Source organism: Teleopsis dalmanni, chromosome X, assembly GCF_002237135.1.
Source record: "Teleopsis dalmanni isolate 2A chromosome X, ASM223713v2, whole genome shotgun sequence".
Taxonomy (NCBI): domain Eukaryota; kingdom Metazoa; phylum Arthropoda; class Insecta; order Diptera; family Diopsidae; genus Teleopsis; species Teleopsis dalmanni.
In genome coordinates this window covers 35,821,074-35,838,938 of record NC_051848.1, presented here as the reverse complement: position 1 = coordinate 35,838,938, position 17,865 = coordinate 35,821,074, and the positions used below count along the sequence as shown (strand labels likewise).

The window sequence follows — 17,865 nt, the reverse complement described above, 5'->3', positions numbered from 1 at the left end:
CACGGCCCGCGGCTAATGTTTGTTTGGGTCGCAACATGTTTTTCATCTACCATACTACAATTACACAAATTTTTGCTTTTGGTGTACTGATAAAACTACATTTTTTTATTTTGATGCTAAACCAAGTAAATTAATTTAAATTGTTACATTAATAAAACTAAATATAACATTATAACAATATTTTTGTTTTTTGTCGAAGACATCTATGAACGCAGAAAACAGTACTAATAGAAACGGACAAGCTAGTCAGAGAATTACTAGGATAAGCGGTTAAAACATGAATTATACCCCACAGAGTACATTTCTTTGGTGTTAAACGTGAAAAGCTTGAATAACTGTCAATTGACAGTAAGAAATTCGAATAATAATAAGTATAATAATAATAGTAATAATTATAATAATCATAGTAGCAATTACTATAATAATCATAGTAATTAGCTATAATATTAATCATAGTAATTAATAATAATAATTGTTATAAAATAATTATATATGTATAATTATATATAATAATTATTAATAATTATAACAATAATGATATTATTTTTGTACAAATATGATTTCCCTGAAAATTAGAAGAGAGATATATAGAAATAATATTTAAGCACGTATCTTACACTTAAATGTAAAGAGTATAAAAAATTAATCTTTCAAAAAATCGCCTAAAAAGATATTGCATTTACAAAGCTTGAAGTTGAAAATCTTATCTTAATCAGCTTATAAAGAATAAGCTGATTTCAAGGCGACTCTATATAAAATAAGTTTTGATTGATCGATATAATTTTATATGTTTGGTTTTACAGTTTTAAAACTTGGAACACTGAATGTAATTCGTGTCATTGATGATGGGGTTGCTCCTAATAAAGTGTACTCTTATTATTATCTTTGACTAGAAGAGTTAACACATATGATATCAGCTTTTATATTCTATGAATTCAGTAAACAAAATGTTGAATGCGTATAATATTTCTTCACCTAAAAAAATCAGCCAAATTTTATTTAAAATATTTAAATATGAAATTATTTCTTACCACTTTCATTTAATAATTTATAAATAAGAGAAAATGTAATACAAAATAAAATAAAATAGAGCAATATAAAATAATATAAAATTAAATAACACAAAACGAAATAAAAAAAAATAAAATAAATTAAATAAAACTGACAAAAAAATAACTAACACATAATAAAAAACAAATATAAATAAATAAATTCAAGTAAAATAAAATAATATAATAATAATAAAATTAAGTTCAAGAACGTAGAGTAAAATAAAATAAAATAAATTCAAATAAAACAAAAAAAATAATGTTGGAAAAAATAATATATACTAAATTTGAGTAAAATAATGTAAAATAAAACAGAAAAGAAATAATAACAAAATAATGAAGAATAAGGAAACAAAATAAAATCAAATTAAATTAAATTAAATTATATATAATAAAATTTAATAAAATTAAAAAAAAAAATTTATTAAATTAAATAAGATTAAGTAAAATAAAATAAAGTAAAATAAAATAATGTAAAACAAAATAAAATATAAAAAACAATATAAAATAAAATCAATAAAAATAACAGAAAATTAAGTAAAATAAAATAAAATAATATACAGTAAAACAAAATAAAATAAAATTTAATAAAATAAAATAGCGAAACGAAAATGAAAAAAAGAAAAATAAAATAAAATGTTGAAAAACACAATAGAAAAAAATAAATAAAATTAAAAAGAATTGAATAAAACAGACTTAAATAAAATCAAATAAAAATAGCTGAAGGCCTCAGCAGCCAAAGCTATATCTATACATGTTAATATTAGTTTTATAAACTAAACTATCAATATTAGTAAATAAAATAAGAAAATCAAATAAAAACAAACATAATATGGAGTAAAATAATATAATAAAGCAAAGTAATATAAAATAAAACATAATAAAATGAAATAAAATAAAATAAAAATGAAATCAAATAAAGCAAAGTGCACGAAAATCAGATAGAGATAAATAAAATAATATAAACACAATAAATATAAAAACTGTTATGAGATTATGAGAATATAAGAATAAAGGAAAGTAATAAAAAATAAAATAAACTAAAACAAAATAAAATGAAGTAATATAAAAAAAATAGAATTAAATTAAATTGAATAACATTCACTCAATAAAATAATATAAAATAAAAAAAAAGGAAGCAAAGAAGAATAAAATCAGATAGAGAAAAATAAAATATTAAGAGATTATGAGAATATAAGAATAAACGAAAAAAAAATAAACTAAACTAAAACAAAATAAAATGAAGTAAAATAAAAATAAAAATAATAAAATTAAATTAAATTGAGTGAAATAAAATAATATAAAATAAAATAATATAAATAAAGTAAATAAATAAAATAAAGTAAAATAAAATAGAACAAAATAAAATAAAACAAAATAAAATAAAATGAAATAAAATGAAAAAAAATAAAACAAAGTACAATTAAATCAGATAGAGAAAAATAATAAATAAAAATAATATAAATATAATAAATATGAGAAGATTATGAGAATATAAGAATAAAAAAAAATAATAAAAAATAAACCAAAATAAAATAAAATAAAATTAAATACAAAAAAATAATATGACATTAAATTGAATAAAATTCAGTGAAATAAAATAATATAAAATAAAATAAAAATAAAAGCAAAATGAAGCTCTAGTAGGTGCCATTTGACTTGGAAATTCAGAATTGCACATATCGTGGCAATCTACTTTGTGAGATCACAAAATTGAAGCTGAAGTAAATAAATGAATATAAAATAAAGCAAGAAAATGTTAACGAAGTACACAGCCAGCAAATCGAGTATGAATAAAAGATTTTTTCACTTTCGAATTCTTTCGCAATACCTCATAAATGGGGACAGCAATTACGGTGCGAAATTTAATTTGAAAAACATGCGGAAAATCTGTTGCAGCTTGTAGAAGAGACAAGAATTTTTGAGTGAGTTATTTTGCAGCAACAATCCAGATACTTTGCTGTGTAGGAAACAGAATCGACTACAGCATGATTTCCAAGTATATGTAAAGTGAAATGAAGCAAATTTAAATGATAACAAGATAAAATGTTATTTACTATTTTACGAGGGGGTACTAGGAAAATTCAACGCAAAACATAAAACGGAATGATTTTCAGTTCTTTATAACATAACACTATGATTCAACTTATTCAACTTCTGCTAATAGTCTATTACCTGAGGTCATCCACTTCATTTCACAAGAATTTTCTCTTTTCAAATTAAATAGTCGGATTTATTTATGGATATAATTAATAGAGATTACGCCTCCTAACATCGGAAATATTCAAACTGATCCAACCACAATCCATGAATTTGTAGTTATAACGTAATCCACAGTCTAAGCCGCAGTATTACCGACGCAAAAGCCTTTGCTAGATATAAATTTATTCAGTAATATTACATAGTATTCTTCAGTTATTGTACGATCTATTTTAAAATAGTCAAGCAGCAATGTGTTCTTGTCACTTCCAAAAACAGTTGCTCAGACTTTATTGGCTCAGAGTGCAATCTTCTTCTTTTGACGGTTTTCACTTGGTTAATTCACTTGGTTATCGCCAAAAATCATCAAAAATCACACATTTACGAAAAAAGTTAACTCTATTTTGCTTTAACTTTAACGGCTAACAGCATAATCTTCCTCCTTAAAAATTTTTCACTTTTTTCAATCGATAGTTTAACTTTTTCGACTTAAAAGTATTACGAAGACTCATCAAAAAATTATACATTCAGGTCAAAAGTTATCATCATTTTGCTTTAACCTTACCGGCTAACAGCACAGTCTTCTTCATTAGAACTTTTCCAATTAAATCCACAGTTTAATTGTTTGGTTCCAAGAGTATTGCGAAGGATTATGAAATATCTGTGTAAAAAGGTGATCACATTTTGCTTTAACTTTACCGGTTAACAACAGAGTCTTCTTACTTGGATCTTTTCCACTTTGTTGATCAATGGTTTTATTTTTTGTTCCTAAAGGTATGACGGTGGATCATCGAAAACTATAGTCACCGTTGATAATTATTATAAGTTGTCATCAAAAAGTGACGAAAACCATTAACCATTAAGAATAATTAGTTTACTTCTTAATATAATTACATATGGTGATTTGAAGACCCACAAACTTCTTTTAAGTTGGATTTAATTTCCAATGGCGTTTATTATATTTTATTATCAAAACTGTTGTTTAAGGATAAAGATTTAATTATGGCAAGTTTTTTATTTAGTTATATTTTCAAAAACACTTGAAAACCGTATTTTAAAAGATTATAAAAAATATATTTTAAATAAAATTGGCGATACTTAGTGGATTGTGTTCTAAAACCCTTCTTATGAAATCACCATAACTACTTACATTGTGAAGTGCATGTTTTATATTCACGTTCAAAACTTTTCAATCACCCTAAGTAGAGCTTAAAATATTTTCCAATACAAGTCTTTGATGTATGAGATATGTACTTTTTTCATATATCATACAGTTTACGACGCTAGTATTGAATAGATAATAATGTAGAAGTTATGATATAGAGCAACACATCAGCAATTATATAAAACTTAACAACTTACTAAATATTTTCCTTGAAATCCAAGCGAACTCTAAAATAGTACAAGCAGTTTTAAGACAGCTGTAAAGAGTTCTGAGAATTTTTTTTACCAATCTCCAGGAAGACCATTTAAATTAATTGCGTAGACATATATTAAAAGATTGTTTTCTACTAACAAGAGCAAGGAAACGTATATCTAAAAAAAATGTCGGCTTGGTGTGGGAATTAATCAATCTAAATAAAAATGTTTGTTTTTGTTTGATTAGTAATTCGTAAATGTCACCCCATAAGTTGTAGACCTGTAATTATTCAATATGAATGTGTTTTATGTTGGCACAACCTCCTCAAGCAACAGCAACAGTTTATAGCAACAAAGGATATGTTGTAGAACGAGCAGCAACCACCAAAAGACGGAAATATAAACAAAAAACAGCTGTTTAAGCTTATACCGCCATGCAGCAACATCAACCAACATGTTTTGTTTTTAGTTCGATGATGTTTTAAGTTGAACCAAGCTTGTATGACATGCAGAATAATTCATTGTGTATTACATTTAAATAATAATCAGAAAAGGATTTACAATTTCATTCAGCGATTAAAAGGGTAATAACTCAAGGACGATATATGTACAAGGGAGGTGTGATAAAATTGAATTTTAAATTTATTTAAAACCTATTTACTTAATCAACAAAGTCGATTACAACCCCTTAAAATTACTTCCCTTTGGTACTACGTACTAACAAGTATGCCACCGTAGTTTCCATTTTCGGAAAATACTTTTTCTGCGAAAAATTTAAGATCGAATGATCTTAAAGAGTCTACGATTTTGATTTCATCTAATCTATTCACCAATACCTCTTGTTCAACATCTCTCCTTTGAGTGTCTTTTTCAATTTGGAAAATAAAAAAAGAGTCACACAATACTCTTTGTGTACAATTATTACAGTGACTATATGTTTCACTGCCACACAGTTAAAAAAAAACGACATATGCTTCAGCTTAAACTTTACTACTAACAGTAACAAACAATAGTTGATTTGCTATGAACTTAGTTCAACAAAAATATGTCAAGCCCCACCTAAGTAGCCAGATCAAAAGGGACAAATTTTCTTCTTAGAACTTAAAAACCGGCAGATCTGTTGCGGCGTTGTCTAGGTCTTAACTAGATCCAAACCTAAGCATGTTTGACAAAGAAATACCGCCAGATTTGTTGCGGAATTGTTCAGAGTTTAATAAGATCCAAACCTAAGCATATGCGTACGCTCTCCTTCAATTCTCAAAATTGTGAGTAATGTGGGATGAAGAGTACTTGCTAACTAACTAACTAAGAAATATTAGTTCTGTTTCTCACCTAAAATTTTATATTTCACTGTCATTTGGATATATCTTATTAATCAGAGAATTGGATCATACCTAAACCATTTGTATACACCATTTTTCCTGAACTTTCACTCAATCACACCTTGTGCGCTTAACACACAGTTGCATCATTCATAATTCTGAATTCCTTTAGGGAGATATGAAATGTAAAAATATTTAGGGAATGCTTTCTGTTAGGAGGATCAACATAAATTTAAACGTACAGGTATAAAAATTTCGGTACCCTAGGGTTTTATTTGTTTCAAATTGTATTATAATGTATCAGATCATTGTAGACTAATTATTATAAATATTTTGATATGTCCAGACATGGTAATGGTAAAATGGTATATGAGTTAGGCTAAGGTCTTTGTCATGTCGAAGAGATAATTAAATCATTCAATTACTTTTTATGTCTTTATCCAGGAGTACAGTTTTTCATTGTCTGAAGCACATTTTCAGGTTATCATTTCCTTAATGAGAGATTCTAAAGTTGGACTTACCAGGTTTTTCTAATTTTATCTGGAATGAAAAATGGGTAAGTCTATTATTAAAAGTGATTATATAAAAAGTATGTTATTATCTCGGTATTTTTTGAAGATGTTAAGCAGAAACTCTCTCTCTTTTTTTCTGCAGGATCAAGTTGAAATTTGATATCAATGGAATTATTTCTTGTTTTCTTTTATGTGACTATTTAGATATAGTTTTTACTAGGAGTGGGAGACTTAGGCCAGAGTTCTATAAAAGAAAAAGTCTCTCTTTTAAATATTTAGTTATTGACATGAATAAAGTCACAGAGTAAGGTCACTTGAAACTAAAACACTGAAGCGTTGTGAATTATTTGTTTAGAATAGTAGGATAGAATCCATATAACACTCTCTAATGTGGGTCTTATATAAAATATAAAATTAACATTTAGCTTATTTTGATCTTTAATTTTGTGGCCAAATTTTTACAATATGTTTAATAAAAACCAGACTAGAGTTAACTAATAATATCTAATATCTTCTAAGGTTCCCTCTCACTTATTGAATACTCTCTGTTAATCAATCATATTAAAAACATCATAATATTGAATAAATAATCGACAAAATTAAAAATAAATTGATTATTCTTTTCGGTGCTTAAATAAAATTGATTCAAAATAATTTTTGTTGTACTCAATACCAATTATCAATGAAAATATGTAATAAAAGAAAAATTTGAATGAAAAAATACCAATAAACATTAAGTAAGTCATCAATTAATGGTAGATGTAAATGACGACTAAGTCACTAGGGAAAATTAAAAAAAAAAATTTGTTTTGTAGAAAATCCAATTGAATCGGTACTGAGTAAGCATATCATGTTCAAAAGTGTTAATTAAGCCCGCAGTTCATAATCTCTCAAGAATCCATCATACTGCTACCGTATCTGCATCTGTGCGTGCCGGACTAGGCACGGTACAAAAGAAAGGCAGCATGCGATATGCATCAGTCACGCTAACATCAAATAAACTAAGCCCAGAATAAATCATCGAAGAAATAATGTATCTGTAGAAGGAAATGCATTGTAGAAAGCGGACGGACAGACAAAATAGCTGATTCAAAAATATTTTTATAAACATGAAAAGTGAAAGGAAAGGGCATGTACTCAGTTGAGCTTGAGTTTCTTGAAGTGATCCCAATGATTCAAATGCGAAAGACTCTTAAATATTCCGACAAATTGGCATAATTAAGATTTCAATCTTCGATTGTTGACAGAAAAATGGATTTCTTTTTTGAAATTGAATTAATTGTATTCAAATTATATTATTTATTCAAATTTCGTTCGATAAGGCCTTCAAATTAAAAAACGGAACCTATTTCTCTTAAATATTCAAATTACCATAAAAATTAAACAAATATTGAAAATGTTTAGGAAATTATTTTGGAGTAAAAATAATTTTGGAAAAACATTTTTTGTAATGTTTTCTTTAAATTACTTGAAATAAATATACAAACATAAATGCTTTTTATCACAAAATAAATAAACAACAATTGTGACACAAAATCAACAAATCTGACATTGAAGACATGCTTGAGTTCATGCTATTGGGTTGTGGCAAACTGACAGAGGAAAGACATTTGACAAGAGCTTAAAACGACTTAACGCGCGTGATATGTTACTTAGCTCCTCCATTAGCTTTGAGCGGAAATAATTTTCATATTTATGATCATAGAACTTTTTGACTTAAGAATAGAACTTTAACAATAGAACTGTCTTAAAATAAACTATTTAATAAAATCATTTAAATTCGACTTCAGTTTTGACTTTATCGTATTAAGGAAATTCTTCTGGTATTTAAAGCGTCACAAATACTATCAACTGGCAACTTTAATATATGCGTGGTGACATCCATTCATCATAAACTACATTGCATTGGTGATCGAATTCACAACATAATCAATACACTCCAATAAATCTATTCCAGGAATAGTTCGTAATTACAAGCGAAGACTTTCAGGTCTTTCGAAAACGAAACAACTGTCTTTCGGAAACGGATTTTCGGAAACGAACTTTCGGAAATGAACTTTCGGAAACGAACTTTTGAATAGGAGAAGTATAACCGAATTACAGTCTTTTAATGCAATTAACTAATATAGCTGTCATATTGATGATTTATATATTCATAATAACAATAATAACCTCGCATAGGAACAATAATAGGTCAACCACTTATGGTATAATAAACAAAAGAGTATGCTTATACAACAATAGATTTTTTGGACACAGTTTTAAGCTAAAAAAAATATTTTTATATTTATGTAAATATATTTAAAATAACATATGTTTATAATACATAATACATTATATATTACATATAATATATATATATATATATATATATATATATATATATATATATATATATATATATATGGTTTTTGTCATGACTTAGGCTGTATGTGCTTACATAGAGATAGAGTATATTTAATAGATTGTTTATAACAATCTGAGAAAAATATCAGAGTATAACCAAGCATTGTTGTATTGAGAAATAATTTTAGTATGGCATGCAGACGTCTCTTATCCCTTAAAAAAAATACATTTTAGCTGAATTGATTTTTAATAACACCTTAGTGTTTATCTAAGCGTTCAACGCTAAGTGTGCAATCGTAAGCACGGTTTTCTAATTAGACTTAGCCATGGTGATTATATTTAAGAAAGTATTTTTGACCACTATCATTAAGGTTTCAGCGGTCTATGCATGGGTAGACAATGTCAGTGTTGGCCAGTCATATCTATTGCTAGTAGCATGCATAGGTGAAACACTGCGGTAACTCCAGTTCTCTAATTAGACTTAACCATTGTGATTATATTTTAGAAAGCATTTTTGACCACTATCATTAAGGACTCAGAGATCTATGTATGGTCAGTCAGTGTCAGTGTTGGCCAGTCATGTCTATTGCTTGAAGCATGCATAGTTGAAACACTGAGGTAACTCCACTGTGTGATCAGTACTGCTTTGTAGTTCAACTTTAATAAATGTTAACGAAATCTTTCGATAAAATTCTAATAAATGAGAATAGTTAATAAAAAAATATTGTATAAACAATAATAAAAAATTAAATAAGCATAGAATTTAGCACAAAATTCAGCTTATGGCTAGTCTGCAATAAATTTTAATTTTATTGATACACCTCCAAATATGTTAATACGAATATGTATATCTTCAGCTGCATTTTACTTTGTTTATTTAAGATACATAACATAAAGTGGCCGTAAACTGCACTCTGCGCGCATTTCACGCAGTTATTCTATAAAACAAATGGAGAACTGATTTCCACTTTTTAATGAAAATCCAATAACAATTGCCGAATGCTATTCGATTATGTGAAGATATGCCTTATCCAATGGATTTGCCACAATCGCCTAATCGTCGAATAGGCACACAGCGCCAAGGTGATTTTCAGCCATGTAGCTACACGGTGACGTTGGAGCATTTGTTGCATATTGAATGCATTTCATATCATATCTGTGTTAGCATTATTTTAGAGATATTTCAGATTTTATATTATATTTTATGGCCAGTTTGTTCGTTATCATTTCTACTCATGCCCAGCAGTGCTACTGTGAAGTCGAGCGTTCGAACAAAATTCGACTATACACTTCGAAGCTGATGATGCTAATGCTGATGCCGTAGCTGATGCTGTAGCTGATGCTGTAGCTGAAGCTGATGATGCTGATGCTGTAGCTGATGATGCTGATGCTGAAGATGAAACTGTTGGTGATGGTGATGGTGATGCTAATGCTAATGCTGTTGGCGATGGCGCTGAAGATATTGATGGTAGTGTTGTTCCTTCTGCAACACTACGGATGCTCTTGTTGCCGCTGTTGCTGCTTGTACTTGTTAGGTTGTTAGTGGTTTTGATGCTCAATGAACTTTATTATTTCCAATTTGAATTTGTGATGAGTGCGTTGTTGTATCTCCTATAATAGTTTGTTGCTTTCTGTTTCCAATTCTGCTTTTGTTTTTAGTCTTTCTTAGCCGCTTGTATTTTTTTTTTATTTTTTTTATATTTGCAAGCAATGATGCCTTTCTTATGTTATTCTGACCTATAAAATGTGCTACAAGTAATTTGTATGCTTTTAACTCAAGTTAAACTAAAGAAACTAAAAAGATTTCAGTTTTATATTGCAAAGTGCTTTTTGAGGTTTCTGTTTAGTGTTGTTGCCTTAACGAAGGCGATGTTATTAACCTTTTGTCTCAAGAGTGCAGAACATGAAATATATAACTACATTCTTAGTTGTCTATATATTTAGTACCTGTTGGCCTGTTTTTCCATATTTTCCTAAATATTTACCACATCAACATTAACTGAATTCATTTAGTCAAAATTGTCTGAGATAAAATTATGAGAATCCAAAATAAATTGAACTATGACAGAGTGAAGAGGTCAATCTTGTTACGAGAACATAATATATGGATGTATAATAAACTAATAATACATATAAAAAGGCAAAAAGTGTTTTAATAAAAAAACAGTCACCCTTTTTTCTTAGAAATAGTACTTTCAGATATAAGGCCAGTGATGGCAATTAAATTTACTCAATAGAGTATGTGAAAAAAAGGAAATAAAATAGAATAAGTGATTGTGTATATTTATAACATCTACTAAAAAAGTATAGTATAAAGGAGTAGCTTTCATTATTTAATCAGAACATGTCCACTTAACTGCAGTGAAATCGTCAGATGAATGATCGTTTATATTGAAATACTTAGTACCATTATTACAAGTGTTGTACTTTTAAAAAATTAGTATAAGAACTTTAATCAGACTGTTTAGCAGCAGTAAGTTTAAAAATTCAGCAGTTTACAAACTTGTCGTGAGAAATGATTATTAACAAATTACTTAATAAAAGTTACTACATTAACGATATCTATGATCTTGAGTAATGACTTTGGTATACTTACTTAAATGATCATAACAACCTATTATCAGATTTTAACTTCTACATTAGGCCGACGTCTCTACTGCGCATTCATATTCTTCAATCTCGTGTATTAAGTGCGGTTTGTACTCCGTCAATTTGATCACTCCATTTGAAAGGGGACATAGTCTACATCTACGCCCTATTCATTCTCACAGCGAAGCCGCTAATTGTTATTTCGTTGAGTTATATCTATGTTGTAATAGAGCTTGTTTAGCTCGTGGTTTATTCGGATACGGTAGTCGTCGTCCACTCGTGGAGGACCAAAGATCTTACAAAGTACAATAATTTTAAACGCAGAAAGCAATGTCTCTAATATGTCGAGAGAAAGCTCTACATCCCAATAGTTATTGAGCACCTATAGACCTATAGTAACATCTATAGACAATAGTAATTCGACGACATCCAAGCTCTTATAGTTATTGTTCGTTACGACAGTGCCAAGATAGATCAAATTTTTAGCAACTTCGAATGAAGTTTTGAATAAAGGAAATATTTGTATGCGCTTTATATCATACACATAAAGTCGTCAAAAAATGGCTCAAAAGTTCAACAATGCAAAGTTTCGTTAAAAATATGTCAAGGAATCAAGAAGCATATCAGTCACTGTAATTTGTGACAGTCAAAATATTATTATAGCCAATACATACCGAAAATAGAATATTACAGTTCCGTATTGAAATGTGAAAGTCACTAGTATGGTTCATAAAGAGAGAATGCTAAAACTGCAATACCTACCTAATTTCTTGGATCCAAAAGAAAAGGTTAAAGAACTCATCTCAGAAAGGTATATGGTAAGCACAGAATATTATATGGAAATTCGTCTATAATTGTGTGTTTTTGTTGACTTCAAACGAATTATCGAACAGTCAGTTGTATTTTTATGCAAAATAGAGCACCATCGCGATAAGTTATCATAGTATGTGACATCTTAACTAGAATGGATAGATGTCATCAATCATTTACCATATCGATCTGCTTTAGCTTTTAGCAATTTTTAGTTAATCACCAAAATAAATTTGATTATAAAGTTAAGTTGAATTGATATCGTCCTGTTTATTCGCAAAACTTTGTCTCAGGCACGGAATCAGCAGTTTTGGATTGTTTTGGGAAGCTAAAGACATTTCTTCTTCCAAAATAAATCTTAAAAATGTATTTACGCATATATAGTTATATGATATCAGTACATCATATGTTTAAATGGTAAACAAAATTATATTCAGCAGTTTATCGAAAGTCACACCGCCATAAGATATACTAAAGACAACTCGGGCCGATAATTATAAGAAATGTTATAAAAGTTCGTTTAGTATTTAATATTATATGTTGTACTTGCATGTATTCTGAATAAGCAAGCTTATCATCGTTTCTGATGATAGTTCTACAAATCTAGATAAAGGAACCAATATGATAGTAACGTTTTAGACTATAAAATTTGTTGAATTTATTTATCGACTTGTTTTTTTATAATGATTTTTATATAATTTTTAATCCGGCTAGAGGTCACTTTTTGTTAAATAATTCAACCTTTAAAATTTTTTATTATAATTTTAGTCAATTTTTTTTTCCTAAAAATTATTTCTTTCCAGTGAAGTTTAGGGAGAGACTTGTAGTTCCACAAGTTTTAGGTAAACGAATCATTTTGATATTAAAGTTATTGCTTATATATTTGTAACTGGATATTTTTTTATTGTAACCTATTTTAAAATTAACATCTTCACAAATTTTCATTTTATTACAAGTAGTGTAGTAACACTAGATTTAGATAAACAACCATTTTCCTCGAGATTTAAGCAAACGATCTATTTTCCATCAGGTTTAGGTGAACGAACCAATTTGATATTAAAAGTTTTGGTCATCTATGTTTTTCCAAATATTCTTGAAAGCCTTATTAAAGTCTTTGAAATGAGCAACAATTAAATGGAATGATTCTCGTAATGTGAAGTAGTATATTTTAATTATTGTGCCATATAGCATGTGGTCAAAAGAAATGCCTGTATAGAATATCAGATAAGAAAAATGTATCTGCATGACCACTGAACATTTAAAATGTTTAAATAATTTTCTACAGACTTTCTTCTCACATGGGCATGTAAAGTAAGTACTAATGTACTAAAATGGCTATAATTTCATTTTATATTGTTAAGAAGAATGGAAAAGTGCTGAACTGCAACGAAAATGTTTTAAACTTATATCAGTTGATTTATAGAAATTTATATTTATTTATCCGTATATATTTCTCAGTTGTAATGCAAACAATTATAAAAGTTTACAACTTAATTGCAACACAAATGCAACACTTAACATGACAATGAACCACATTTTAGCGTTGACGAATGTCAGCAGCGGCTTTAACGATGCCACTGGCAGCAGAAAAGGGGGCCAGCATAAAATCCAAACCGTCTACGAGCACCGAACGCCTGCTAACTATAACCCACCACAGCAGGAAGTGCAACAGAATTTATAAAAATGGTGTGCAACATCTATAAATATCCTAGCACATTTCACTCCGCTTTCATATTTTTATGAGATATAACAGACACTTGACCAGCTGCCAACGCTAGTGCATTGCTGGTACTTGCTCCAGCCCTTGGCTCAATTTCTCATTGTAGCTCTTTCGTTCTGGACTTTGTTGCAAGTGGAGTTCTGCAGTTTATTAGCTTTTGTTTTCAATGTTCCTTATTTCATTTTTATTTTTATTTTTCATTTTTTATTTTTATATATTTATATTTTATTATTTTTATTTTTAATTTTTATTTTTTTTTGCTATTATTGTTAAGCTGCATTATAACTTCGGTGAGTTGCATTTTAAAGTTAGGAGTGGAAAGTCCATGCACTTGCGAGGGTGTTTCATTTATGAATGCACACCATCTATGCTACAATTGCATTCGTACCTTTATGGGGGTACCCGTATCAAAAACTAAGGAATTGTTTTTAAGTAGCTTTTAATTGGTTGGGTAGACACAAATTAAATTATTATAAGTTACTAAATAAACTGTATATATTTATTAATATATCAGAAGTGAGTTAGACAAAACTGAATTTAACATACTTCATTAACACTAAGACATCAATTAATTAAAACTATATTGCATGAACAACTTTACTTGTTAAAAACTTTAATTTAATATTAGTAATAATAATAGTTTAAGTAATTAATAATAATAATTTAAATCTTCATAAACTAATAATATTAAATATCAGTAAAATCAAACATATTTATATAAGATCGGTAATGAAAGTCTTAGTGAAGTGAGTCAGTTATGTATGGTAATATACCATGTTTATATATAGACAAGTATTCTTATTAAATCTATTATTTGCAACTGATTTTTTTAATGTGCTAATACTGAAAAATTTTATTGTTTACCGAAAAATTTATAGCATATTAACATAAATATTAATTTCAATTTTTTATTATTTTTATTTATTTTTTGTTGTTATAGTTCACGACTGTTCAAAAAACCTCTTTATGAAATGTACTAGTTGTTTCCATTAAATGTATAATAGTCACTTCCGTCTGAAAAATTTGACGTTAAATTATAACTTATATTCACGAAATACTGCTCTCGCCCGTGCTACTCGAGATTAGGTTCTAAACATAAGAAAGAACAACGCATGCAAGAAGTACAAACAGAATAGTATTAAAATCTAACAATTAAAAATAAAATATAATTAATTAATTTAATTATTCTACAGCTGGTTTATTATTTCGTTCTAATATAAGCACAGCAAGTGAATTTGTTCGCAGGAAATTAACAAAACTCCAGAAAAATATGCGAACATTAAAACAAGTACTTTAGGTCAGTTGGTTAAGGAGCGCTGACTCTGAGCTTCAAATTTGGCAGAACATGTGTTCGATTCGTGGTTCACTACTATTCGAAAAATCTCTTTATTATTTTTAAGTAATTTAATTTCTGGCTGTCCACACAGCTATTTCGAGTATTGCTAAATATCCATCATAAGTGGTCTTACATTCGATATTACCATATTTACATTTGATTATTCGTAAATAGATTTTTGAGACTGCAAGTACCAAAAGTTGAGCTCATACCCTGCTCTGAGAAGCTCTAAAGTCTGAGTCAGTGTTCATTAGTTAAATGACCCAAAGCCGTACTTGACTTGTAGCCGCGAACTTTTGTATATTTTTTTAGCGTCTTCGCTGGCTTGGGCATGTCGTGCAAATGGAAGAAGGTGCTTCGGCTAAAAAGGTATTTAATTGCGGGTACGGAAAACGCGCTAGAGGAAGTCCGCATCTTTGGTGGTATTACTGGCGACAGCAAGCAACTAATCGGGCTCGCTGGCGAAGACTTCTCGACGCATGTCTGTGATGACCAACCAAGTAAGTATGGTAAGTATATTTTTTTTTAAATTTTTTTTGCTCTTATATTTTAGTTTTTTTTTAATTTTTTAATTTTTAATTGTATCTTTTATCTTAAGCCTTTTTTTAATATTTTTTTTATTTTATGCTATTTTCTTTCAATTTTTTTATTAATAATTTTTTATGGTATTTAGGGAAAAAACATGTAGGCAATATAATTTCAATGTTCACTATTATACAGAGCTTCATACATATATAAAATACATTGCTTATTTTATCCTTGCAGTCATTTCATGTAAAAAAAGTTGTTAATTTTTATTTAATATTATATTTCTTAATTAATCAATTTTATTTATTATTATCGTATCTATACTGGGATCTATTTTCGTTACGATATTAAATCAGAAAATGAAATGAAATAATTTTAAAAATCTTTATTAGTAATTCCAAGTACATTTAATCGCTTTTAAATTTAGTTTTCTTAATCGTAGAAATAATTTACGTTGCACCTTCATCGATTTCCTAAAATAAAAATTTATCACATTTTACTAGTACATCAAATATTGTGGATATTCAAAATATTAGAAAATATTAATTATGAAAATAAGAAGTTATTAATACCAATATGTAGTCCAGATTATTGGTCCTTTATCTGCCTTCATAGTCTATACGAATAATAAATTATATATGTTAATATATATTATTTATGCATTTATACAACTAAAAAAAAAACTAGAGTAAGTTTTTAAATTAGTAACTACCTTAATATCAAATTAGTCGTATCAAAGCAAATTTAAACCAGCGTAAATAAGAAATTTACTTATACACTTCAGATTGTGGATATATTAGTATCGATACCGCAAGTATTTTATAGATGATTTACAAAATGTTCTATATAAAAATATTGTTTTATTATTTAAAAAATGTTCGGTATATTGGAACACATATCTTACCATTAACAGGTATCGAAAAATGTTTTCTTATTATTTTTGAACGTTCCTCCACGTCGGCCCAGTTGACTTTTTTTTGGCCACCATTTCTTTGCGCCACATCTCCTTTTAGTAGGTTTGCGTTTGCTTTTACCTCTAAAGGGTTTGGGCTTTGCAATAGGAAGAAGTATTTCAGTAGAGTCGCCCATAAATATTGGGTAACTATGCGGTGAAAACTCTTCCTTTTCGCTTTCTTGAAAACAATTCCATAAAATTCCACCGCAGGTAATTGCTTCCTTCGTTGTTAAATCGGGACTCTTTTGCTCAAAATGGTTGAGAAAATTTTGAAAACGATTATCATCCATATTACAGAAATTTTTAAATGAAATCAGAAAACCGAAAATTGGATGTTACCAATAGAAAATATATATTTTTAATAACAATTTTTTATTTCAGTTTATGAACGTAATTATCTAAAAAGCAAATGCAACTGTGATTAAAATAAAATAAATATTTAATAAAAAAACAAAGTACAGTTAAAACAAATTTTTATAAATCAGTTTTATAATAAAATCAAAATCAAAATTGGACTAAAATCCTGTATTCCGGGGATCTAGTAGCGCTTAATTTCATGATGTTTTCAAAAAAAATAAATTGAGAAAACGGGTTTTTGGCACTAATGATGAAACAATTAATGCATTCAATGCCGAAATTACAGATCAGTCGAATCTGATTTAAACTCAGTTTTCAAGTATAGATCTATAGACTAATAGAAATTATGTTGAAAAAATTAAAAATAATAGTTCAAAATATTGTTTTAATTTTGTTTTTTTGTTACTAATTAAGCCAGCTTTGATAAATCCCTCTCGTATATCCTTACAAGATTTAATGAGTTTAAGAATTGGAGACATATGTTTGTGTTGTGATTTCAGTAAATAGTTGATACTTTCACTGTTCGATCTATTTATTTACATTTTTGTTTACAAAGCATATTTCTATCTTAAAGGTCTTGTAGACAAGCAAACTGTATGTATATAATGCGAGGAAAATCCTAAAGTGATCAACTAGCTATCATCACATATCAACAAATGCTCCCTTTAGAGTTAGTTATGGGCTAGTGGAAGTCATCAGTCTATACCTCTGTAGTAAGTGAACAATAGAGTTGTCATATTAAATAATTCTTTGTTCTTTGAAGTGATTGTACATGGTTTGGAA

At 28.0% G+C, this 17,865-nt stretch overlaps 1 long non-coding RNA gene across 1 annotated transcript; it reads right to left on the bottom strand.

Annotated features, from left to right (window-relative positions):
* Nucleotides 1–16,140: 16,140 nt before the first annotated feature.
* Nucleotides 16,141–17,072, bottom strand: LOC119661973. The gene is made up of 4 exons (XR_005250648.1): nt 16,675–17,072; nt 16,483–16,612; nt 16,343–16,386; nt 16,141–16,243 (listed from the first exon to the last, which is right to left on the bottom strand). It is a non-coding gene; the product is annotated as an uncharacterized LOC119661973 (long non-coding RNA).
* Between the last annotated feature and the right edge of the window lie 793 nt (nt 17,073–17,865).